Here is a 27,734-nt window from a genome sequence, read left to right as displayed (position 1 = left end):
CAATATTTTAAAATTATGCATATTTGTCAAAATAACACAGTATAATCACCCTGTTTCAATTATTTTGGTAATTTATTTCAAAATACCTGTCAACAAGTATGTGAACAATACACACATCATCACAATAGATTCCCCCAGGAGTAGAGATTTAAAGAAACCCCTCTGACAAACCAGTTCCAGTTGGGGGGTGCTGGAGGGGGCTGCTTGGGGCCCCCAGAGCCCAGACACCTGCACCCCCACCTTCCCAGTGCCCAGGAATGGGGCACCCCCTGGCCCAGACATCAGCACACCCCTCCTCCCCAGAGCCCAGCCACTGGGTATCCACAGAGCCTAGACACCCACATCTCCTTACCCCCCCCCCCCCAGAGCCCAACTGTGGGACACCCCCAGAGACCAGACACCCACACCCTTACTGTCCGTCCGTCCCCTGTCTCCCCGCCCCCTCGCTTCTTTACTGTTCCACCAGGGGATGTGGTGTGATGCGACCCTGCCCTTTCTCACTCTTTTCCAGAGCTGGGTTTCCTGCACCCTCTCCTGTCCCTGGGAGAATGAGGGTCAAGCTGGGCAGCTAGAGTGTGCAGCCTCTATCCCTGCTGGGCTGAGCACTCCACTCACTGCGAGCTGGAATTCTGCATGAATTCTGCATTGCACCGTGGCACAGAATTCCCCCAGGAGTAAATGCTGGACTGAATCTAGCACACAAACTGTTAGTGTGGAGCAGTATGTTAGGGTGCTGTAAGTTATACAGCATTAATCCTATACCTGTTGTGGAAAGAAATCCAGGCACACAAGACACAACAGCACCCATAGACCTTTTTAACAAACCAAGAGCCATTCTATCAGTCACTTGCCCTGTAAACCCTTCTAGTGAATAATGCTATGAATACTTGAGCAGTAATCTCTGCCTCTTTTTAAAATAAAAGTGGCTGTCAAAGGAAAGAATGTATACACATTGTTAAACAGCAAGCATCAAAATATAAAAATCCTGGATATTAAATATATATGTGCAAGAAATTCACATATATTTACTGTACTGGTCTTGTTTATAAGTGTGTTGGCAACTTAGAAATAGCACATGAAGGAGAGTTAGTGTAACACAGAAGTATTAATTCATGTAGAATTCCTCATTTGGGGTTTATTCTCTCACTGAAGAACGTTAAATTTTACTCTGGTTTTGTGGGAATTACCTATGTAGGATACTCTATGCATTGTAGGGAGAAGAGACATTTACAGTAAATGCCTAGCAGACAACTTACATTTCCTTAAGACTTAGTTTACTGACTGACTTTTGAAAATTTGTTACTTTTTCAACCCACCCCCAAAATACGTATGTCTTTTTGCTAAGCTGGAGATAGAGCTGTAGCTCATGGGCATGTATTGGTTGATTAAGGGACATTTAATGAAAAGTTGCAGAGCTCACATGCTGCTCTTTCCTGCTGCATTGATTTGTTTTGATGAAAGCCTGTGTAAACAAAACTATAAGGAGTGTATTTCCAGGCTTCTTTTTGAGGAATTGTGTGCACTTTAGAAAATGGGAGCTTGATTTTTATTTACACTGCCTGTTTTCATTGCTCTTGCATCATAAAGGGGCTTTAATGTAAATAATACCCAGGGGCAGATGTTTAGTGACATTTTAATGCTATGCACTGAATTTCAGAAATATACATATGGATAAAAATCAACCATTCTTTCGAACAGTGGTCTCCAAACTTTTCTGATCACGCACCCCTATCAATAAAAATTTTTTGAGCACGCACCCCCAATATTTGTATATTTATTTATGTATAAATTATATACATGTACTACTGTACTAATATATTGTGTAAATTATAAAACATACACAAAATAGACATTAAAACGATGAGATAAAGATGAAATAAACAATATTTTTAACTTTTTTATTAATGGTACAAAAAACCTTTTTGCTCTTACTGCTCTCACTAAAATTAATATTTTTTTCAATGTGATTGAATTGCTTTATTTTGAAAATCTTGGTTTAACACTTTGTGATACAGCGGGCGCTAAGGGTGGGGTGCGGGGTCTGGGAGGGAGTTAGGGTGTGGGAGGGCGCTCAGGGTGGGGGTGCAGGAGGAGGCTCAGAGCTGGGGCAGGCAGGAGGTGCAGAGCACTTACTTGGGGCAGCTCCTGTTTGGTGCAGGGGGTGCGCAGGTGGCTCTGTGCAGCGCAGCACCACCCCCATGGCCACGATTCTGGGAGCTGCCCCCCCCCCCCCCCCGGCAGGCAGGACCACCCGGAATGCAGGGGCTTTCGGAGCTTCAGGGCCCTGAGCTAAGGGGGCCCTGGCCTGCAGCCAGAGGTGAAAGTAAGCCGGTACGCCCTGGTACGGCATACCGGCAAGAGTCGGTGCACCGTACTGGAGCAGCCTGGCTTCTCCAGGGGGCAATTTAAAGGGCCTGGGGCTCCCAGCAGTGGCTGGAACCCCAGGCCCTTTAAATTGCCTCCAGAGCCCCACTGCTGGAGCCCTGGGGTAGCGGCTGCGGGGCTCCCGCAGCTATTTAAAGGGCCCGGTGCTCCCCTGCTTCTACTGCCCCGGCCCTTTAAATAGCTGCTGGAGCCCCGCCGCTTCCTCAGGGCTCTGGTGGGTAATTAAAGGACCGGGACAGCAGAAGCAGGGGAGCCCAGGGCTCTTTAAATAGCCCCCGGAGCCCCGGGCTGCTGCTGCTACCCCGGTGAGGGGAGGGGGCACTTACCTTACGGGGTGGTCTGGGGCTGGCTCTGGCTCTGACCCCCTTCAGCCCCGCTCCTTCTGCCCTAGGCCCAGCTCCTTCCAGGGTCCAGAGCTCGCCCCAGTGTACCGCTAAGTTGGTCGACTTACTTTCACCCCTGCCTGCAGCTCTAAAGCCCCTTTTGGAATGCGGCCCTGAGAGCACGGGCCGGAGGACTCAGGAGGAGCAGGGGCAGCAGCGCAGCCAGTGGCCGGAGAGAAGCGGCGCGTTCCCCTTCAAAGCACCGCTTCTCTCCGGCCGGCTTTGAAGGGGAAAGTGCCGCTTCTTTCCTGCCAGCACCTGCGCGGCTGCCCCTGCTCCTCCACAGGCTGGAGGACTCAAGGCTGTGCGCCCCCCACCCTTTTTTTTCCCCTCTCCAGCGGTGCTCCTCCTGCCGCACTGCCCTTTTGCTCCGGCGGCGCTCCTCCTGCTGTGCCCCCCAATCGATCTTCTTGTGCACCCCCTGCGGTGCGTGCACCCCACTTTGGAAACCACTGCTCTAGAACATTAAAAGTACCCTGAAGTGACTATTCGTAATTGGTACTCAACGTTGATTTACTGGTATGTGTGGTGGTGTGTTGGCCCTGTATTTAGGCACCTAACTCCTATGGGATTTAGGCACCTAAATACCTTTTAAAAATCTGGCCCTAAGGCATTTGCCAAATGGGACAGTTCCCTTTTAGAACTTTGAGGTATTTGATTTGGAGGAATTTGAAGCCGGATTGGCTAGCAGCTAAAAGATAAGAAATCAGAACAAAAGAAAGGACATTAATAATCTGTAATTTGCCCTTTCTCCTCTTGTATCCCTCTAGTATGAAGAAAAAAGAAATCTGAAAAAGGAATATAAGATCCAGTAAAGCCAAGAGTAAATCCTATTTTGATAGTTCATCTGTGGAGCAAGGCAAGCTCTTGCGTTTGAATGTGGAGCATTCTGAGAGAGATTATAAGCAGTCTTCCTTCCCCTTCCATCCCACTAAGGAATGTCAGTGGTCCTCCACATATCACCAGATTGATCAGGGCAGCAAAGATACTCATCATGACATAGGACAATGTTTCTCATCCTGTTCAGGTTGTCAGCCTCTTTTTGAAGTAAAAAAATTGCATGGCCTCTTGCACTTTTACTTCTATTTTTATAGTAAGTGTATCAATTAGCTTATATAATTGTGTGTGTGTTTTGAGAGGTTGACAGAATACTTGACCTTGAAGGGTAAGGATGTGTGGGGAATGAGATTGTTCTTTTCTTTAGATTTTTAATAAATTTTCAGTGCCTCACAAATACAATCCCCATGATTGTCCTGCATTACCAGCCCCTGGTGTCCTATCTGGGGGTGGTGACCCACTGATTGGGAAACTTTGGTCTTGTGGACAGGCACTGGAGTGAGAGTAAAGAGACCTGGGTTCTATTCTTTGCCAGTGATCCGCTACATGACATTGGGCAAGTCACCTCACCATCCCTCTGTTTGTGCTCCCATCTCTTGTGTTTTCTTCTTTAGGGCAGGAAATATGTTTTATTGTTTTATAAAGTGCATAGCATAATGGAGTCCCAATCTCATTTGGGGTCTCTAGGCACTAATGTACACATAACCACATGTAATCCATAGATGTTTAGTTAGCACCTTAATCTCACCTTCCAAGCTTTCATGAGCAGACCATTTGACTCACTGAACGAATCTTGTTCTTCTTCCTGTCAGTTGAGGTCACCCTAAATCTTAAAATTCAGAGCTCTTTTCCTGTGGAGAATCTGTGCTTTATGAATTACAGTAATAGGAAACAAGTGGTTGGACCCTGGAAAGAGTTCCCAAAGTTTGCTTGCTATTTCACAGTTGACTTGCACATGCTCACTTTGTCTCTTCCTCTCCAGTTCTCTCCACCACCCAAAGCAGGTGGTGATGGTGTTTGTGCAGCTGTGCAGGAAGAGGAAGGGTCTGCACCAGAAGCCTTCCTTGGACCTTTTTAAAAGGACCTCTCCCACCAGCAGTCCTTTTTCTCTGGGGAGAGCAGGGACTGCTTGCTCCCAATTCTGGCATGGGGCACAAATTACCAAGAAGGGGGCAGGGAGGAGGCATGCTTTGACAGAGTGTGCTCCTCCACGTGCACTGATAAGCCACAAGAAAGAGAGTGTATGCTTTTAGGCCCAACATCCCTAGTGCTTCCTCTAAAGTGGGGCTCAGAGCTGTGGCATAATTGCTACAGTGTGGTCCCTGATATCAGACAAATATAGTTTTGGTAACAAAGTTTCAGTACTTGCAGAGCTTTTCTGTTTGTTGCATTCCGTCTCAGATGCAGAGATAAGGCATCAAAACTGACCATCGTCAAATGGATCACTTTGTGCACTTCTCAGCTAGCCAAGGAATAGCTGGATGGATCAAAGTTGTGCATTTCTGTGTCCACTAGACAGTAGAGGACAATGGCCTGTGCAGATGAAATATGCATGGCAGAAATCTGAAAGTCTCTGCACCTTTTCCAGACTTGATAGTAATCTGGACTAGTTGTCAACATCCAATACAGCTTTCAGATGACAGATTCTATGTTCGGCTGTATAAAGTGGACAGAAAATTTCCATGATAAGGCAGCCAAAGATTCCCCTTATGTAAGAGTGTTCCTACATAGGCCAGTGTGTGACCCAGCAATCCACAGCTAGCAGAGCAGGTCAGTCCCAAAGTCAGGGAGTAGAAAGGTGCCTGAATCACTAAGGCCTGTCCCGTACGTTGGTTCCTGTGCTGAGCACAGCTCTGGTCCTATATTCCCTAGCATCAGGATGCATGCATTGATGCTTTCACTTTTCTTCAGTTCCTAGACTCTTCCTTGCTAGTGTAACACATCTGCTGATGGATTAAGAAATCAGTCTGTTGTATAGGTTGGATTTGGCTGCTTGTCTAATACCCATACTTACTCACTTAACTCCTCCCATGATGTAAAATCTGAAGAAAGTCATGTGTGTTTAAGGGAGAACTGAAGAGGAAGATTATTTTGGAGCCTCTCATAAGGCAGGTCTAGCATTTCCTGAGTGCAGTCTGCTGAGTCTGCCAAATTGCGTCAATTTGTGTTTAGTGGTTTTATAATGCAAGACTTTGATCCATTAAGGACGAGATAGAAATCATTAACCTCAATCATTCATTTATTATTTATAACATTTTAGACCATGGAAATCTTGGGTTTTTTTTTTTTGGTTTTTTTCTTTGTTGATGTTATGGGAGATAGCACTAACTTTCTCTAGGGGAGACTGGCTGGGTCAGGGATTGGCAGTTGGATACAGAACCTTTCGACTCTAGTTCAGGTTGAATATAGACTGAGGGCTGGATTCACAAAAGGACTTAGGTGTCTGACTGCCACTTTAGGTTCCTAAGTCCCAGAATCAGGCGACACTGGGATTCAGGAAGTCCCACTCAGTGCCTTGCCCCCAAACACTATAGGTGCCTAAACTTGCTCAGTACCTAAATTTTTGCAGGAAAAGTTCCCTTGGCGCCTATGTGTCTGCCTCTGAGTGTGCACACTGCAGTCCCATCACATGTATCCAGATGCTTAAGCCCCAGAGTGAAGCACGAACTGGGAGAAGATAAGCATTCATCCACTAAACTCACCTGCAGGGCCCCATATGGTAAGTGTGCTCAGACATCACCTACCGGACCCAGCCCCGGTAGACAAGATGACACAATAGGGCCCTGGGGGAGGAATGAGAATGACCTCCCTCATAGCTTTTAGCCCAATGATTTGGGTATTCACCAGGGATGTGGGAGACTGACAGGTTTTTATTACCAATCTGTCTGAGGCATCAGGTGATCAGGCTGAGGCGACAGGATCGTTAGGGGAGGAGATGACCGAACACACCAAGTGTCTAAGTTACAAAGCTTTATTAATAAAATAACATCGGAGAGTGATGGGTGCTCCCCACATCACTCAGAGGAAGGAAGAAAGCATTAGTGCCCCAAGCCCGAACCCACTTTCATACTTCACACTCACTACCCGAGGTTGGCCAGGCCTGGGTGTAACGTAAGAAGAAGAGGGGGAAGGGTGGACGGGAGTTCTGTCCTGTGTGCACAGGTCGTCCAGGGTCCACTACTAATCTCCAAATTACTCCAGCTTTCAGGAGGGTTTTAAGTCCTGGGCTCCTTTGGGGGTGTTCCATTCCACGACCTCTGTTCCTTGTGCTCTTTGTGCCAGTTCAAACTGACTTTCTGTGGTCTTTTCCGCTTTCCGAAAACACAATGGCTCCAGGGACGCGAAGCTCTGCTTCCCTCCCCTCGTCGTCTTTCCGGTGTTTTCCATTTCTGCAGCCCTGGTTCAGTGTACGTTTTCTTTTTTCATGGCTGGGTGAGAGATAAACGCAGCTTCAGACATTTCCTCTAGCGCCGTGACCTTGGACTGGGGCCAGCGTCTTATCATCGGACTGAGCTTGCTAGCTGCAGTGTTGAGTTAACCCGTTCTCTGCTCTCTTTCTCCTTCCCCCTTTGGCCTCTTGCAGCCTGCAAAAGAATCTTCCACTCCCCACTCAAACCTTTGACCCTTCCCAAATTGCCCTGTGATGCTTGCAATAGTGTTAGCAATATACAATGTATATACAATGCTGATCCGTCTCCCCAAGAGAATCCCCTGAAGGGAGTGGGGGGTGGGGCTTGGGGTGTGACAAGTCTCTCCTGTTGACGCTGTTCCACTGGGAATAAATAATGTTAAAAGGTCACTGGCGCAGGGGGAGTGGATCCTGGGTCTCCCACCTCCCATGTGAGTGCTTTAACCACCAGGCTATAGAGTCATTCTTATGGTTGCTTGCTTGCTGTCTCTGGCCCAATGATTCTTTCTTTATTCACCCACAGGGAAACTAGGGCACTCATCTGAGAGGTGGTAGATCCCAGTTCAAATCACTTACCCCTGCCCTGTCAGTTGGAGGCGGGGACTTGAACCAGATGTCTCTCACATCCCAGGTGAGTACCCTAACAATTGGGCTAAAAGCTATGAGGGAGGTAGCGGTGTTTCTGTTAAAATGGCATAGGTTCCTATGCTAAGAGAGGGGTTGCAGCTCAAATCCCAAGGAGAAGGAGGTGCTCACCATGCCTAAGTTTTTGTGACTCTAGCCCTGAATATTCGGTGAGCATGTTACATGAGTTGGTGGCTTAGTCCAGCTCTTACTGGATAGCTGTACATAACCCACCCCCATGTCACTAATTGACCCCCTAGTTGACTGTCTCAGCAGAGAGATGTGAGAAAACGAGGCATGACAAATGCCCTATCGCTCAAAGAAGAGGCCTTTCTAGGTCATGGCTGATGCACATTGGCTAAGCAGTGTGGTGAAGTTTGCCCAGATATTGCTTGTATTGAGTCTGTTTTTGTGCATAAATAGAAGACTTGGCTCTCCATGGCTTTTCGTGAGCACAAAGTTTCCTGGACAAAAGTTAAATATAGAAGAAATAATGAAAGAAATCTTTCCCATTGCTGAGCAATGCTTTTGTTATATATAGATACCCATATAATTTTTTAGATTATTCTGTACTGGAGCTATTTAAAGAAATGCTAGGAAAAACTAGTACAGTATCTCTCTATCACATTGTAGTTATGCAGAGTTGAATTAATAAGTAACTTGGAAACTCAAAATAGACATGAAAAATATGCTTTGGTTTTGATTTTGCTATACATACAAAAATCAGTGTTTCTCCTATTTAAATTTGTTTCTATTATTTTGTCTTAGTAAATATGGCAAATGAACAGAAATTTCTTTATAGTGCTTCACAAATCCAAGGGAGATGGCTTTGGTCTTCAATTCAGTTTCTGAGAAAATCGTTTTATTACCAGGTACACTAAATAGAAGAAAACAAAATGTGTTGAAATGTATTTATTCTAAATTATTTTAGCCAGTTCATTGTATTCTATTTGAAGTCTTGTATTTAGATTTTTGGAGTATGATCCTCATGACGAAAGATAATTTTTAGAAATCATCTTGATCTCCAGTCGAGTTGAGTACATTGAGGGCTGCAGATAGAATCACTTCTGATACATATTGCTTTTTCCATTTCCCAGTTTTACAGTCAGTGTTCTCAGCATCTGAGGATAGTTTTTTTTTCTAGAGCTGAGTGAATATCAGATGTTTTTGGTTTGCTGCCAATTCTGAAAAATTGGGAAAAAAAAAAAAGTTTGATCAAATCTAAATATTGCAAAAAGAACTAAAATTTAATGAATTGAAAAAAAAATCCATTTGGGATCAAACAAATTGAGGGCAGGGGCAGGGAAGAGGAGGAGACTTCTCTTATAACTTTTAGCCCAGGGTACTCATGTTGGAAATGGGAGACACAGGTTCAAAAGCCCCACCATGCCTGATGCAGAGAAGGGATTTGAATTTGGGTCTCCCACACTGCTGAAGAGTGCCTTCACCACCAGGTGGTCTGAGGGCACAATGGATTTGAACTGGGATCTGCTATCTTTCAGAAGCTGCTCTAACCACTAGGCTATGGGATATTTTGAAGTGGGACTCACTCAGTCTCTCCTGTTGAAGCAGTTCTGTTGTATATAAACGATTAGTCATTGTAGCTAGGACTTCCACATCCTACGGGAGTGCTTTAGCCACCAGGCTAGAGAATCTCTGTCTCTTCCCTGACTACTCATTGTCAGTTCTGTAGCAGTTCATAGTCAGAACTTGCTCATGCAGGGTGAAATTCATCCCTCCTCACACAGTCTGAGTAATTTAGCTTGATGAAGAGGACTAAGAAGATTTCAGGGTAGGATTCACCACACAATTCATGGGTTGAAGTGCTCTTATTGAAGTCAATAGACAAAATTTATTTACCTGTGTGCAGGGACTCTGGGCCACTGGATCTTTGAAATCACAGACCTTATTGTAAAGCTGCGAGTTGGTCATGGAGGTCACAAAAGTCATGGATTCCGTGACCTCTGTGACTTCTGGGGTCAGCCACATTGCTGCAGCTGGAGCAGCCCCAGGAGCAGTCGCACTGACAGCTGTTGGGGAGGCCCCAGCCAGCTTGCCCCGGGGAATGCCGGAGCAGCAGTGGTCCTGGGCGCTACTGTACCCCTCCCCCCAGCGTCCTCCCACTACCCTTGGAGCAGCTGCCCCCCAAGCAGCTGTGGTGCTCCCCTACCCCGAGCAGCTGCGGCGCCCTGGGCCGCACCTCCCCCCACAGCAGCAGCAGTGCCCTGGGGCCCCCCAGAGCACCTAAGATTTAGTCGGGTATTTATTTTACAAGTCGTGGACAGGTCACGGGCTAAATGTAGCCTTACTTATTGCTCTGTCCCTCCACCATGATTTAGTGAGTGATCTGTTTAAAGACACACACCTCAGTAAGGCTAGGGTTTAAAAAACCTCAACTGGTAAATGGAAAAAAAATTCCTGGTGAATCAGGAAATATTACTCGTCGTCGTTGTTGTCGTTGTCATCTTAAAAAATATTTCTTGAGGGGGAAGTGTATTGGACTGATGGGTTTTCTTGGTGCAGGGGAATTATGAAATTGATTTTTTTTTTTAAAAAAAAATTAGAACTGAGGGATTTTGCAGTTTGAGAGCTGAAGCAATCTCAGTTGAATATCATAGACTATCAGGGTTGGAAGGGACCTCAGGAGGTCATCTAGTCCAACCCCCAACACTAAATGTGTTTGTTTCCGTCATCCCCAAAATCAAATTAATATAAATGCTTTTAGAAGTGAATAACTTAGGTATTCTAGGTTGAAACTGTGTCAGAACAAGATGTACAGTGGGATGGTGACATGCAGCTTCGTACTGTGCTGGCTAAAAAAGCTATTTTTTTATGTTATATAGATTATAGGACAATATCAAGAAATGTGATTTGGAGCATTAGTAGAGGAGTTTCAGAACAAAGTATTTTTAGTCTAAAAGAACAAGCTGTTTTCATGGTAAAATGGCAAGCATCTTTGGTATTAATTTTTATTGGCCTTCCTTTGATTTAGGGTTTATTCCTACAGAAATGCACAGGTATTACTTATTACTGCTGGCAGATATTTTCAGGGTAGCCAGTATCGATTTTCCTATCAAATCATGAAGGATTTAAGTTGCTAGTATTAAGTTTTGATTATATACTCCATAGCCCTAGCCAGGCAACTTGATTGCCTGAATATTTATAGGCCTTGGTCTCTGCATACTCTATGGAGTCTCTCCTGGTGTATGTTTGCTGGAATATCCCATGTGTTTGTTTCAATCCAAAAAGATTTATATTCGATTTTATATTGTGTTAACTTGTTAATCAGTTCCTACCCCACAATAGCATAATTAAATTATCATTACAATTATGACATACAGTGAACTATTTTGCAGCAGAAATGGGGACTGTAGAGGGGTTTGGCCGGGGCTTGTCCCTCTCCATGTTGGTGGGGAACCACACCACCTTACTACTTCTTTCCAGTTGCTAACGGGGAATTAGCCTGGCCAGGGGAGTCTCTTTCTGCAGCAGCAATAGAGGCAAACACAGACAGTTATTTGCGCCTGGCCCAGCGGGCAATAGTGAGTCAAGGGCTCAGGTCCTCAGGCAGGAGCTGAGCAAGGGCAGGTAAACAACAAGCCCAGGCTCTTGGCTCAGAGCGGCCTGGGAGAGGGGGAGACTGCCACCCACAAGTTGGGTGGCAGGTGGGATGCAGGCCCACCCACTCCACTGCATCCCAGCTCGGGGCCCTAGCAGTGGCAGACCTGCTGCTGAGTCAGTGGGGATCCTGGCCGCAACACACTGACATAAGCACTGGCAGTGCTGCAGCCAGACTAGGGTCGCTGCCCCCGGGCCACTTCTGAACTCCCCCTCTGGAGATACCTGGGTCCGGAGAGTGTCCTCCGGGGTGTGTGGGAGGGTCAAGAACCATGGGGTCTTCTGGGTAACTAGCAAGGGGCAGGCTGGGCAGCTCCTTCTGGCTCTGGTAGGTGTCAGCAGGTCAGGGCAGTCCTTGGGTCCACTGTAGGTCGCTGGCATCTCCCAAGTGGGAGATAGGCCGGAGGCATCTGGCCTCTCTGGCAGCTGCCTCTTGAGAGAGCTCTGGGGTTGTGCTTTTATACTCCCAGAGATCAAGGCACAGGACAGAAGAGTGGGTGCAGAACTCTCTGGCTCCGCCCCACTCTGGTGTTGGGAGGGGCTAGTTCCTCTCCAGGGCGGTGGGGAACCACACTGCCTCGCTTCAGGGACATTATTCACGTGCAGATTTTTTAGGGAAAAATCCTAAAGCTACTCAGACCTAAATTAGGTCCCAATCCTGCAAAGGCTTAAGCATGCAAGGCTATGCACATACATAAAGTTACTCGTGTGTATTTCTTTGCTTGTAAAATATTAGGACAGGAATCATGCCTTTGCATTTTTTCTGTAAAACACCTCCAGTATGAATGCACAGTTAATAGTAATATTCAATTATAATTCCTTATGAAAGCAGCTGAAGTCTATAGGAGTTTTGTATGTGTTGAGCGAAGACTTCAGAAGCGCTTAGCACATTAACAGTATTCCTTTTCGACTGGGCGTTCCAGTTGAAAACCAGATGCCTGGCAACCCTACTTGTCTTCAAGGACCATTGGTGATTTAATGGCTCTGGTACACAGCCAGTGGCATGCAGGCTCCATTGTTGCCCACAGAGGTCTGTGTTTCAAGCACATTGGTAGAATCACCAGTTTCTGCAAAATTTAAACTTCATTTTTTAAAAAAAAGCTCTTAATTTGAACTTTTGGAGGCCTTTATGTGTATTAAAGTTGTATCCCTTTAAATAAAATTGGGTTTTAAATAGATTCGGTAAAGCTCTGTAGACACTGTTAAATAAATTTAAACCTGACTGATAGCAGCTGAGCTTAATTCAGTAACACATCTTTAGGTGAACCTGTGCAACTTTTAACGTAGACAAAGCTTGGTTGTGAATGGAGGTGGTGAAGTCCTGAAACAATTGTTGAAAAGAGGTGGGACCTGCTTCTATTCAAGTCAGTGGGATTGTGATTAAATGCAGAGGCAGATAAGAAGTTAATAACAACTCTTGCTCAAACAGGTGCTCCAGTAAGGGATCATAAAAATAGCTTCTCCCAAGGACAGGACAGAGTGTGACCGGGAGGAAGCCGGGCTGTATGTTTGGATTAGAAACCCTGAGCTGGAGAACATCTGTTTCATCCTGATGTTTGTTCTTTGATTCAGGGTAGATGAACATTCATTCAGGGGGTATGATTTCAACTTGCGTAGACATACCTGAACTAGCTTTAATCTGTCTAGCTTGAGTAATGGAGCAGTGAAGCCTTGACAGCGCGGGCCATACAAGCCCTTGGTCAGCTAGCCCATGCTGACACTGCATCACTGCTCTGGTACCCAAACTAGCTAGATTAAAGCTAGCTCAGGTATGTCCACACAAGCTGCAGTCACACCTTGTGATCACAATGTAGGCATAGCTTCACATAAAAAGTTCTCAATGAAAAAATGGGACATGACCTCTTTGTTGACCTCTGAAGCCCACTCATGACAACCTAAGTCACCACTGAAAACTATATTTTCCTGCTGATCATTTTAGCAGAAATATCTAACTTAATGCGCTAACCCGTTGTATTGGATGTAGTAGAAGCTATAGTTGGCAAGAGTTAAGTCATCTAGTTCATTCTTCTGCCAATACCAAATTTTCCTGACTGTGTAGCCTTTAAAGAACTACAGTGCATTTTAAAATTTTCTTAGTGGTGTTTGTTATCATAGATTAGCTGAGGGTTTATGATATGAATGATGGGATGTTATCAATAAATCATATTCTACATATCAAGTCCTATTTCTACCTTTAATTATCCATATGGCTTGCATATTTTTCTTGTAAAACTTTCTAACCTCAACAAAGATTTAGGAGTTATTCTAAATTAAGATAAACTGTGAGGAAAATTTAAAATCCATCTGCTTGTCAAAAGAAGGAAAGATGGAATCAGAAGTATTTAGTAAAGACCATTTATGACTTTTAGCTAAGGAATTTTGTGATGCACAAAGTAGATGAACTGCCCTCCCAGTAAGAAAGTTGAAAGACATATCATTAGTGCCAGTAGGTCACCTGCTTATAAGTTTAAAAAAGCTAAGGTTCCTTTGGACATCTACAGATCATGAGCTTTCAGTTGCTGTGTAGGACATCCAGATCAGTTCAGTAGGAAAAAGGATTTCTGAGCAGCAACCAGACAGATATATATTTTATTATGACAGGTTTCAGAGTAGCAGCCGTGTTAGTCTGTATTCGCAAAAAGAAAAGGAGGACTTGTGGCACCTTAGAGACTAACCAATTTATTTGAGCATAAGCTTTTGTGAGCTACAGCTCACTTCATCGGATGCATTCAGTGGAAAATACAATGAGGAGATTTATATACACACAGAACATGAAAAAATGGATGTTTATCATGCACACTGTAAGGAGAGTGATCACTTAAGATGAGCTATTACCAGCAAGAGGCCGGGGGGGGGGAGAAAACCTTTTGTAGTGATAATCAAGGTGGGCATGATAAACACCCATTATATTTTATTATGAGAATTGATTGATGCAGTGCCCTCAGGATAACTCAGTTTGTATTATAAGGTGTCATCTTAGAAGTTCAGTTAATTCTCAGCACTGCACTTTTCAGTGATCATGCCTGAACTCTCACTACTCACTAGACACCTATAATCTACCAATAGAAGTACTTACAGGGCATAGTATCACTTTGCATTGAAAACAATTACCACAATCCTGCAATGATAGTTAAGATTTGGTGCTTCCTACTGTACATGTGTTTGATTCCCAGTTTATTCATTCATATATATACATGTGTATACACACACACGGTTTATTCTCTGTCACTCGCACACATGCACAGATTATGTAGATGTATATGGATGACCTATATCTTGCTCCAGAAATCTATATCATATAATACACACATTTCCAAATCTATTTTCAAACAGTGAGAGGGCCTCTTTATTGGTTTACAAGTCTGAGGAACTGACTTTTGAAACTGTCAGAAAACTGTTACCAAAACCCTCCTATTTAAAGGAGAGGGGACCTGACTGTGACTTGCTGACGTTACTGTATATCAGGAGTAACTCCAATGAAGTCAGTCTGACTACATTGCCACAAAACCATTGTAAGTCCATAGGCAATAAACAGAAAATTACATTAATCATACAGAAGTGGCTATCAAGACTGCCATTTCAGCCTTCTTATGAATTCAGATGAGTTGTTTAATTTTACTAAGGAAGACTTACAAGATAACAGAAGCACCTAACAAAGGCTGGAGAAGGTCTTTTTCATCAGATTTAAAGCCAGTCAAGTCTTATCTTTTTTTTTTTTTTTTTTTGCTTGGAGTGAGGATTTCCTAATCTATTAATCTACTCAAAATATGGCCTACCCTCTGCAAAAAAAAAAAAAAAAAAAAGAAAAAAGAAAAGAAAAAAAAAATCACAGAAACATAAGTAGCAAAAACCGTCACATTGGCTTTAATGGGGTCATGATTTCACACAGGGTTGTTCAAGGATTCTTCTCTTGGACACCCCCCCCCGCCCCCGGCGAAAATGTCTTTTAAGAAAATTGCAACTCTCTCTGTTTGGCAATGTTCCCAGGAACCTAGCTGAGCTGTATACCCAGGCTAACACTGTAAATTCTTATGCTACCATTATAAACTCAATATTTGCCAATATTTGAGAGTTTGGATATGTCTGATTTATGGTTGCCCACACAACCTTAAGTTTGCCCCCTTGTGCATCCATTCAGTGCACTGAATGAGGCACAGATCTTGTAGGAAAAACAGACCACCACCACTTGAGCTTCAGAACTAACAACATTAATTGGCTGTAGGACAAGACTGTTATCTCAGAAAGGGGGTGATTTCCCCAGATGCTGGGTCCTGTGGGTGGCCATCAGGAGGAGCCCTGCCCAGTCTTGCGTGTGTGCTTTCTCTCTTTGTGTCTCTCTCTCCTCACCATCGCTGGGGTTGAGGGAGCTCATGACTCATGTGTTGCCTACAGAATAGAGACAGGCCACTGGGGCCATGTGCTTTATCTGATTTAAAGGGAGGTTGAGGAGAACCTAGCTTCATTTGTATTCATTCCACCCTCAGCTGTGGGAGTTGGGGAGCTCCAGCCACCTGTACTTCCCACAGAGGGGAAGAATGGGCTGCTGTGTCCAAGAGCTGTTTACCAAGGGAGAAAACCTGGCATGGTTTCTGTCCCATGTAGTGCACCTGGAAGGGAACATGGGCCACTGGACACTCCTAGCTCTGCTTCTCATCCTCTACTACACACTACTTGAGTCCTGAAAGTAGTAGTGCTGGAACTCCCTGGACCTGGCTACTGACAGGAGAGGTGGTGGGTTGATAACCTGGGTGGATCCCAGGGGAGCCCAGGAGGGCTCTCTGGACTCATATCCCCACTTCAGAAGGAAAAGATTGGCTCAGTAACCTGAGTGGCCTTGGTTACCAAGCCACCATCTTTCCGTCCAGGGCAGGCCCAGAAGCGGAAGAGGTGGAGGAGGCAGTGTAAGGAGATGGCACACAGATTACTGGGCCACCGTCTTTTCTTCCAGAGCAGGCCTGGAAGAGGTGGAGGAGGCAGCATGAGGAGATGCCACCCAGGTTACCAAACCACCATCTCTCCTTCCAGAGCAGGGAGCTGGGTCAGAAGTACCAGAATGCTGTTTTGGCTCCCCATAGAAGTGCCAGAACACCATTCCAGAGCATTCTTGCGTGACTGAAGTGCTGCTATTACAACTGCTCTAGGAGATCCTGAGAGTTCCAGTAGACACTGTACTTCTGTGGTGGCACTGATGTGATCCTGACCTTAGAATGTTTGTGGGTTTAGTTGTTATGTTACAGGCTGCCAAAAAATTTCTTGAGGAACACAAGTGACAGAAGGGAAATGGTGATTTTTAACCGTTGGTATCTTGGCAAAAACCAAAATAGACTTTCATGGGTCAAAGAAAAGGCTCTTTTGTAGTCTTGAGGGTCTTCTCCCAGCTGAATATCAAAAGCCTCAATATCTCAAAGAAAAGAGCATAAGAATCCTTTAGTGTGGAAAGTGTTAGGCTGCCTAAATATAGGGGTTGTTACCAGCTTTCCCTTTAATAAGATGAGTTTGTGATCCTTGGTAATTTTGCCTGTTCTGTAAGGAATGTACTTGCTAAAATAGCTTCCAAATATCTGAATTTAAAAAGGAAATAAGCTATGAGCCTGGAGTACAAATCCCCTAAAGGATGTGAACTGATATTAGCAGATGTAAAACTCAATTATCCTGTACACCAATCATTTACTTCTTAATATGGCAGCAATCTAAGGCAAATTTATGTGTGAAATTTAGAGTGAAATTTGTGTCTTTGAGATGTGGCATTAATAACTTTTTAGTTGCATCTGGGACCTTCATTATTCTGCTAAACTTAACATGAGACTGAGTCAAATAAAATCAAATTATAAAGTGTATTGAAATCATCCCACTAAGCATAGGAAAGTACCTCTACTCAAAGCACCCCCCAGTCTCCCCCCCCCCCCCAAAGAATTGTAGCTTCAATCTTTGTGACAATTAGGGTTACTACACTCAAACTTTAAAAGAACTTCTGAAGAGTTCAGAAAGCACTTGGGGCATTCTATAATAGCTGTAATTTCAGGGGCAAATGGGAGAGTGGCTTAAATAACTTTTCTACCTTTTTATTCCTCAGAAAGTGGCTTTTAAATGGCATGTCTTTGATTCCATACTTCATTACATTTCTGTATAGGCCCTCTTTCCTGTGTGCTAGTGGAATTATAGAAGTGCTCTTGCTTATTGTTTGTGCACTTCCAAGAATCGCTCTTCTGTTGCTTATGGTATTTGGTATTTTCCAAATGGCTCATGAGAGTACTTTAGAAGTCCAGGAAAAAGATGTAAGAAGAGCTCTTATCTGTTTAGAATATGATTCAGATGCTTCTTGTGTCCTGTAGTTTTTTCTTGGTTAACTATCACTTCTTCTTTAATAGAGTTTTTCATTTGCTTATGGCAAAAGCGATAAGGGCAAGTTTGAATTTTCTCACTCTTATGTTATCAGGCTGTAGCAAGAAACTAAACTGCAAATCAACCCAATGGCTCTACTGGAGTGTGTGGGACATACCTGTGATGCTGATGCCTCAGTCAGTCCATTTCTTGGCTGGCACCTCAGAGCAGCAACCAATGGCACCGGCGACACCGAGCTCAGTTCATGTGGCGCACTCGGAGGCTAGATAGAGGAGCAAGCGCTCACCCCAAAACCCTCTTACCCCGCAGGGGATGATCCCTCAGGGCCTCCCCCCATGACCCAGTTGTCGTCCTTGTCCCCGGATGAGGCTGTGGCGGGCCCCTCCTGCACCAGCCCGCTGGACTATTTTAAAGAACATCAGGCCCTGCTTCGTAGGGTGGCTACGAACTTGGGCTTGGAAGTGGAGGAGGTGGCCGAACAGGTGGACACCCTCTTCAGTGTGCTCTCGGCCTCTATCGCTGTCCGTGTTGCGGTCAACAAGGACAGACCCAGCAAACCAGTTTGACCCCCAAGAATAAAGAGGCCAAGAGGCTGGATTTTTGGGGAGAAAGATTTATTCACTGGCCAGGCTTCCGTTCCAGGTGCCCAACCACTAGGCTCTCTTGGGGAGGTACAACTTCAGCTTATGGGGCTCTCTCTGTAAGTTCAAGGACTCACTGCCCCAGGACTCGGCACAGGAATTCAGGGCCCTGGTGGAGGAGGGTACAGCAGCTGCAAGGTGCTCCCTCTGAAGGGCATGGGACACGGCTGATTCGGCAGTGGTCATGAGGAACAGCTCCTGGCTTCAGACCACTGGTCTGTGCCAGAAAATGCAGACCTTGTTCCAGGATCTTCCCTTTGATGGGAATGGTCTCTTCACAGAGCAGACTGACGCTAGGCTGCACGGACTGAAGGACACTTGGGCCACCCTTCGCTCACTGGGTTTGCATATACCGCGGTCAGCAAGGAAGCAGTTCTGACCCGCCCTACAGCCAAGGCCTTGGCAGCCATGACAGGGGCCTGCAAGGAGAAGGGATAGAGACGTGAGTTTTAGTCATCGCCACCCTTCATTCCCCTGCTCCCTGGTACAACCTGGCCTGTTGAAGCTTTACAGGGGCCAGAAGCATTCGTTCTGAGGGTGTGCTTGAGAGCGATGCCCCAGTCAACTCTGCCTCATTCTTTCCTCAACCGTCTTCATCCCTACTGTTCAGTATGGTCGCGGGTCACCTCAGACCGTTGGTGCTCGAGATTGTATCTCAGGGCTACACGCTGCAATTCTCGGCTGACCGCACCCCCCCTTCCCTGTTCCTCTTCAGGGACCTTTCTCATGAGCAACTGCTCATTCAAAAGGTTGAGAACCTCATGCAGCTAGGAGCAGTGGAGGATGTCCCCTGGGACATGAGGGGGAAAAAGGGTTCTACTCCCATTATTTCCTAATCCTGAAAGCGAAAAGGGGTCTAAGACCCGTTTGGGACCTGCAGTGCCTCAGCAGTCTCTCAAAAAGTTTAAGTTCCACATGGTCTCCCTGGCCTCCATCATCCCCTCCTTGGATCTGGGAGACTGGTATGCTGCCCTCCATCAGAATATAAGAACAGCCATACAGGGTCAGACCAAAGGTCCATCTAGCCCAGTATCCTGTCTTCCAACAGTGGCCAATGCCAGGTGCCCCAGAGGGAATGAACAGAAGAGGTAATCATCAAGTGATCCATCCCCTGTTGTCAGTTCCCAGCTTCTGGCAAACAGAGGCTAGGGACACCATCCCTACCCATCCTAGCTAATAGCCATTGTCTGAAAGATGCTTTATTTCCATATCATGAATATCAAACAGGACAGGGTGAAGGTTATCGTGATAGCCCCTGCGTGGCCTTGACAGCACTGGTTCGTCATGCAGCTGGACCTTTCGGTAGCTGCCCTGCTACAGCTACCTCTCTGGCCAGACCTGCTGTCCCAGAACCCCAGCAGTCTTCTGCAGCCAAACCTGGCAGTGTTGCACTTGACAGCATGGCTATTGCATGGCTGAATGAGGAGGAATGGGAATGCTTGGCCTATGTCGAAGAGGTCTTGTTGGGTAGCAGAAAGCCCTCTGCTAGAATGGCCTACCTGGCCAAACGAGAAGAGGTATCCAGGCTGAGCAGGCTTCATTGCAGGTAATTCTGGGCTATCTTCTGCACCTCAAGCTCCAAGGTTGTTCTTGTCATAGATCAGAGTCCATTTGGCTGCTATTTCAGCCTTCCACCGTCTGCTCCAGGGCAGGTTGATTTTTGCTCACAACATGACGGTCCAGATTTTGAAAAGTCTGGAACGTCTCTACTGGCACATCAGGGATCCTCCCTGGGATCTGCACCTCGTGCTGTCGTGACTCATGGGTCCCCCCCCTTCAAGCCTCTAGCTTTCTGCTCCCTACTCCTCTCCTGGAAAGTTTCTTTCCAGATCTCAATAACGTCTGCACGTAGGGTTTCTGAGATCAGGGCACTTACTTCAGTGTTCTACAAGGACAAAGTCCAGCTGCAGCTACACCCAGCATTCCTGCCTAAGGTAGTTTCACAATTTCATACCGGCCAAGACTTATACTTACCTGTCTTTTTTTCGAAGCCTCATAAATCGGAAGAGGAGCACAAATTGCACGGCCTGGACATCAGGAGGGTGCTTGCCTTCTACATCGACAGGACTAAGCCGTTTCGCAAGTCAACACAGTTGTTGGTTGTGGTGGAGGACAGGATGAAAGGTCGCCCAGTGTCCGCGAGAGGATTTCATCCTGGATCACGGCTTGCATCCGTTACTGCTATGACCTGGCGAAGGTGCCTCCACTGGTGACCATGACTGCCCGCTCGACTAGGGCACGGGCTTCATCGGCAGCCTTCCTGGCCCAGGTGCCGATTTGGAGTATCTGCAGGGCTGCTACCTGGTCATGTAGTGACACATTTATGTCTCATTATGCACTCACCCAGCAAGCCTGAGACAATGCTGGCTTTGGCAGAGCAGAGTTGCAAGCCACATGACTGTGAATTGAGAGCCTGCCGCTAGGTATACTGCATGACTCATCTAGAATGGAATCAACATGCACAAGCACTCAAAGAAAAAACAACAGCGGTTAACTACTGTTCGTAACTGTTGTTCTTCAAGATGTATTGCTCATGTCCATTCCATTCCTTGCTCTCCTGCCCCTCTGTCGGAGTTGCCGGCAAGAAGGAACTGAAAGGGCGTAGGGCTGGCATCGTTTAATGTACTGATGCATGGGCGCAGCACATGAGGGCACTACAGCCGACCCTACCAATCCTGCTAAGGCAAAAATCTCATGGGCGTGTGCACACATAGAATGGAATGGACATGAGCAGCCCATCTCAAAGAACAACTGTTACAAAAGGTAGGTAATCATTTTTTTTGTTTCCACTATCATGTGTCCCTGAAGAGGTGAACTGTAAGACTCTCAGAGCTCCAACCTTGTGGACACTCTAAAGGGTATGCTTAAGTTACAGGAATGTTGGAGGGTGGGGTGGGGGTTCAACACTGGTCCTGGTGGCCAAGGGTAGTTGGGTTGAGAGGTCCCATTTCCATGAAGGATAACAAATAGAGAGTATGTGCCCAAGAAATGTCAGAGAGGCGAAGGTAGGGAGAGACAATATGGAAGCCTATTCAGATCAAGAGAAGCACAAGGGTCTAGAATGATGGAATCCAAACACAGCAGTGTGGTATGTGTCCAGTAGGGTGAGCTCTGCCAGGGCTGTGCCACCACTTAATTTGGGAAACTTTTTTTTTTTATAGGATACCTTAGAAAAATGTACATGTTTAATTATTTTCAGCAGTTTTTCCTTATTGCACTGCAGGGTTTCTTTCCATTGGTGATCCTTGTCTACCACATTCAGTATATCATTCTTTGCAACAATTTATCAAGAGAATAGTCAATAATACAATAATTTTTTCCATGTATGGCTTAATTTATGATAAGCCATTCTTCCCCATCATTATCCCTACCAAACATCCTGCATTGCCTTGATCTATTCTTCCAGCCAATGAGAACGGAAGTGACTTCTACAAAAGCCCATCAGTTTAGCTTAGGAACTGTTGAGTTCAGTGATTCTGCAGTGCTCCCTCCCTTAGCTCAAAAAATATGACAGAAGCTGAAGACCTCAACTTACAGCTGCAAAGCTGATCCAAAGTTTTGTGTGGTCATCTGTAAATTAAGATGTCTGGGGACTCAGACATATCCTTACCCTGCATAGTAAATCTGGAGATGGTAGGTGAGGAAACGTTATTACTGGTGGTGAAAGAAGGGTTAAATCTAGAAGATTGGGATGGAGGTTGGGCTCCATGGTTTGTCTTTCGGTGTGAAGTATTGCCGTGGGCAATTGGGTAGAAGAAAGTGTGGGTGCTTGCCTAGAAACAGGCATTTCCTAAAATCATGTGTCTTCTGCTGTGGCATATTTGGTACCCATTTCAGGAATCTTCTCTAACTTTACTTCCTTTGTTGATTAAATAAATATACTTAGCCATGGAGAATATCCTATGCCCAGCTTCTCCTGTGTTAACTGAAATCTATTTTTGTTCTTAGGCACAATGTCGTTTGCATTTTAGAGGCACACATTTCAATAGAGGTAGTCAAATTTTATGGGAATTGAGTAAACTTCACATATTACCTTAGAGAGACAAGGTGGGGGTGAGGTAATATCTTTTATTGGGCCAACTTGTGTTGGTGAGAGAGACAAGTTTCTGAGCTTGCACCGGTCAGATCTGAAGAAGAGCTCTGTGAAAGCTCGAAAGCTTGTTTCGCTCATCAAAACAAATTGGTTCAGTAAAAGAGATTACCTCATCCTCTGTATCTCTCTAATATCCTGGGACCAACGCAGCTACAGCAACACTGGGGGAATCATGGTAATGATGTAGAGCTTTTTTTCTCCCCCGATATGGAAAGATTGATTGTAACTCATTGGAAATGTTGATTATGCATCTGAATAATTTACTTCATACTACTAAAAATGAGGGAAAGCATAGTCAGGAAAAAAATTCACTATTTTGATGTGCAGATTAAGAGTTAATTGACCACATTTAAGAAAAATACAATAAAATAATTTATATGCACAGAGTTATTGCACTTAATGTCTGTGTAGACATTTAAGATAGTCACAATGTCTAAGGACCAGGAGAATTTGTACAGATGGGGAAAACTGAGGCATCTAAACGTGTGAAGAAAATTTTAACAACTCTTTACACATCTGAGTTTAAAAGCATTTTAGGGGGAATAGATGTAGCACTGACGAATTTGTTGGGAGGTAAAGATTATTAATTTTCAAATTCCTGACCTCCCAGACTCAAGAAGATGATGATATTCAGACAACCAACCAACAAAGCAAAACACCTCTCCCGTATCCAATGAATTGTTAACTTAGGCTTCTATTTATCTAAATTCCTTTTATAACATGCAACTTTATATTGTGGTTGATTTTTTTTCTAACAATTGTAATTTAAATTGTTCATATTTAAATACTCTTATTTCCTTCCTGTAGCACCATTAAAATCTGCCCTCAGTTTATCTTGTGTTTTTTTTCTTTATTACTGTGTGATTTTTGTAATAGACCATAGTTTGTTTACAGACATAGTTTGTTTGTTTATTTTTAAAAGCAATTTCATAAAAATTACTAATAGCTTATATTAATGGTGAAAATATGAAAGACCTATTGATTGGGTTCAGGTTCCTAATACTCTGTTAATATCCACTGCAGAAGTATGGAGGTCATGGAAAGTCACGGGATCCATGACTTCCACAACAGACATGGAGCCCTAGTCCATAGAAAATGTATCTGCATTAGAACAATGTGGGAGAGGAGGGAGTGGGAAGGGAAATAGGCAGATGATGTTGTATTGCAGCGAAGGTTTTTGGATCTTCATTCTGTATGCTCTGGATAAGATCTTTAGCGCTACTGATCATCTGTGTAATTCCTGCAACTCATAATGACCCAGTGAGAGCTGCATGTGATCACCCACTGATAAGTCCCACAGAAACCCTTTAAGAAGAATGTGAATTATTTTATTTTCTAGAAATTGCATGATCAGGGCTGCAGCTGATTACTTGACATCGGATTATGAAAGCTGTGGATGCCATAACCAAACACTGGGTTTCTCAATACAGTCCTCAAACTGTATTATAATGTTCTTTTGTTCTTCAGTCTGTATTGTACATATCCTGTAATCTGTAATATTGAGCCCTGAGAATTCATCACAGATAGTCTTACTTTATTGTTTAGTAAAGGAAAGTGATTTATTTATATTAAAATATGGCTAAGAAGAAATGATGAGAGAACAATGTCATAAGACAATGTATAGTTTCCTGCTTTTATGAAGTTTTAACTTTGTGACTGTTTATAACCTTGGCATTTCATGCTGAAAGTGGGTATTTACATACTAGTGTGACATGGATTTCTGCCCCTTGACTTACCCTCTTTCTTTGTGAAGTGACTGTGCACATACAATAATAAAGTTCCAGATTGTTCTGCCTATGGAGAAGTCCTTCTTTTTTATATACTTGTTGAATTTTAAACCTGTCTAAATAACAGTTGCCGTGAAAACACTTGTATTTATGCTGCTTTAGATTGAAAAAAGTATTAGAGTCATAGACTTTAAGGCCAGAAGAGACCATCATGATGATCTAGTTCAGGGGTAATCAATTATTTTTTGTCGAAGTCAAATTTCTTGGTCAATGTATAGTCAAGGTCCAGATTCCAGAGAAAATAATACAAAAATAATAATAACGATAAGGAAATAAAAAGATTTTGCAGTCCATTCAAAAGCATCTGGCAGTCCGAATTTGACCTGCAGTCTGCCTATTGATTATCCCATTTGACCTCCTGCAAATTGCAGGCCACAGACCTTCGCCCACTCACTCCTGTAATAGACTCATAACCTCTGGCTGAGTTACTGAAGTTCTCACATCATGACTTAAAGACTTCAGATTACAGAAAATTTACCATTTACACTAGTTTAAACCTGCAAGTGACCTGTTCCCCATGTTGCAGTGGAAAAATCCCCAGGGTCTCTGCCAATCTGACCCAGGGGAAAATTCCTTCCTGACTTCAAATATGGAAGTCAGTTGAACCCTGAGCATTTCAGCAACACCCAACAGTCAGACACCCGGAAAGATTCTCTGAAGTAACTCAGAGCCCTCCCCATCTAGTGCCCCATCACCAGCCATTGGAGATATTTGCTACTAGTAGTTGCAGATTGGGTACATGTCATTGTAGGCAGTCTCATCATACCATCCCCTCCATAAACTTACCAAGCTCAGTCTTGAAGCCAGTTAGGTTTTTTTTGTCCCCACTGCTCCCCTTCCAGAACTTCACTCCTCTGATCATTAGAAACTTACACCTAATTTCAAACCTAAACTTCTTTATGGCCAGTTTATATCCATTTGTTCTTTTGTCCACATGGGCGCTTAACTTAAATAACTCCTCTCCCTCCCTGGTATTTATCCCTCCAACGTATTTATAGAGAGCAAACCTATCTCCCCTCAGCCTTTGTTTGGTTAGGCTTAACAAGACAAGCTTTTTGAGTCTTTTCCGTTCCTTTGATCATCCTAGTAGCCCTTTTCTGCACCTATTCCAATTTGAATTAATCTTTCCTAAACATGGGAGACTCAAATGGCACACAGTATTCCAGATGATGTCTCACCAGTGCCTTGTATGGTGGTACTAACAATTCCCTGTCTCTACTGGAAATACCTTGCTTGATGCATTTTAGGATTGCATGAACCTTTTTCATGGCCGCATCACATTGGCGGCTCAGTCATCCTGTGATCAACCAATACACTTAAGTCTTCCTTCTCCTTTGTCACTTCCAGCTGATAATTCTCCAATTTATAGCAAAAATAGTTGTTAGTGCAAAGTCATGCACTTAGGGTCTATTAAATTTCATCCCATTTCTATTACTCCATTTTTCAAGGACATCCAGATCTTCTTGTATGATTTGCCAGTCCCTCATCCATATTGCGAATACCTTCCAACTTTGTATCATCCACAAATTTTATTAGCACACACCCACTTTTTGTGCCAAGGTCATTAATAAAAATGGTAACTAAGATTGGTCCCAAGACCGATCCCTCAGGAATTCCACTAGTAACCTCCCTCCGGCCTGACAGTTCACCTTTCAGTGTGACCCACTGTAGTCTCCCCTTTAACCAGTTCATTATCCATCTTTCAATTCTCATATTAATCTCCAACTTCTCCAATTTAACTGATGATTTCCCTTGTGGAATCATATCAAATGCCTTATTGAAATCCAGGTAGATTAGCTCTACTGCATTTCCTTTGTCTACAAATTCAGTTATCTTCTCAAAGAAGTAGATCAGTTTAGTCTGGCACAATCTACCTTTTGTAAGACTATGTTGTATTTTATCTCAATTACTATTTGCCTCTATGTCTGTAACAACTTTCTCTTTCAAAATTTGTTCTAATGGGCTACTGTCAGTTTCTACTAAACCTCTTATTTATAATTTGTATTTTGTTTGCACCCATAATGGGCTAGATATTATCAATACACACAAACCAATCCAGCCCCAACTGCAAAATGCACAAGCATCCACTAACAATTATGTAAGAGTCCTCTTCAGAAGAAAAGTGCATATTGGGCAACTACTAAAACATTTCATTAGAATCCTGTGCAAAAAGCCCTTTTATCTTCCTATTTTCCAGTAACATGGAGCCATGTCTAACTTCTCACATCTTCAGAGTCTAATTTACATTTGATAAATTATGCATCAGTTCTGGTCAACCTTGACATAGGAAAACCTTTTGTGCTTTCATAAGTACTGAACATGGGTTCCTATTCACTAAACCTCACAATCATGAAAAATGACACAATATTTAATGAGGGAATGCAGAAGAAAACAACTAGAGAATGGAGTTAGTTCCAGCTTTCTCCCTTCTCACCAAGAGAGAACATACTGTATGCATCACCTGAAAGAAAAGTTCTGACACTGCATAAAACTAGTCTGTTTTAGGAGCAATAATCATTTCTGAGAATTTACCTTGGTGCTATTTATAAATTTTGGCTTTTTGTTAGGGTTGACTTACCACATAAAGCTGCTATCCACTTCTCTCAGCAGTGCTTCAGTGCAACAGGAGGTTTACTGACTGGCATGAACAATTGTGATCCTATTATGCTCACCATGTATTCTTTACATTGTTTTTTAAAATGTTGTGGATTGATTTTAACTAAAGTTCGTGTTAAGCCCTAGCTATTTTTGTTTGTTGTGTGTATTATGGTTGAGTCTACATTTCCAGCTGAGATCAGGATCCCGTTGGCCTAAGCACAAATTCATATTGAGAGACTACACTTTAAAACAGAAGACAGACAAAGCAAAGGAATTACTTTTATTCCTGTTTTACAGACAGAAAGCTGAGATGTAGTGAGATTACAGTGCAGATCCTGAAAGGTTTATGTAGGCACGGGGTGAATAAAAATGATTTTTTTAAAATAAAAATCGGATTTTTTTGATAAAATGCTTTTTGAGGAAAAAGCCAATCTCATCATGGAATAGGGATGATAAATTCTAATTCTATAGTATGAGACAATATATTCAGGTAATGTTTAAGAAAAGTCTTGTAAACGAGTTCCAGTAGTTCATGGATTAGGGACCCAACTTTATGGGGTTCCACAGGCTTCTGTATAGATTATTTAGGTTAATCTTTCTATCTACCCAATGCGACTCAGTGCTCAGTCTAGAAGATTCCATGAGAGAGGCTTAGTTTTGCAGTTCTCAAACTGTGGATTTGTGTCCCCAGAAGTAACATGCTTGTTAACAGCAAAATGTTTTTAAAAAAATAAATAATATAGAGGTGAGAAATAGCAGACCTCAACTCTATTTTCCCTCTGCAAATTTGTATACACAGAGTCAATCCCTTACCTCTCTCTCTAAAAGTGCAAAGTTTTGTATTCATTGAACTTTTTGAGATTGTTGTGAGCAGAATAGATCTGGACAAGGAGAAGAAGTCTGGAGATAAATGTGAGAAGCGAGGGACATATGCTTTTTTGTTAAAATGTTATATGATTGCTGTTGAAGAAAAAATCCAGAATACTTCATGTTGTTTTAGTTAAATAAAACAATTTA

At 43.8% G+C, this 27,734-nt stretch overlaps 1 protein-coding gene across 6 annotated transcripts in view; it reads left to right on the top strand.

Moving 5' to 3' along the window:
- Positions 1–27,734, top strand: part of CNTN1 (contactin 1) — a 421,087-nt gene that overhangs the window by 78,693 nt on the left and 314,660 nt on the right. Inside the window, exons 2-3 of one of the 6 annotated variants that reach the window (XM_043549226.1) lie at positions 6,175–6,324; positions 7,538–7,645. The exons of the other annotated variants lie outside the window; for them this stretch is intronic. The gene's annotated coding sequence lies outside the window, so the exon portion shown is untranslated. The remainder of the gene's footprint in view (positions 1–6,174; positions 6,325–7,537; positions 7,646–27,734) is intronic. 6 annotated transcript variants of the gene reach the window in all.

This window comes from Chelonia mydas, chromosome 1, assembly GCF_015237465.2.
Source record: "Chelonia mydas isolate rCheMyd1 chromosome 1, rCheMyd1.pri.v2, whole genome shotgun sequence".
NCBI lineage: Eukaryota > Metazoa > Chordata > Testudines > Cheloniidae > Chelonia > Chelonia mydas.
This window is presented reverse-complemented; position numbering and strand designations above follow the sequence as displayed.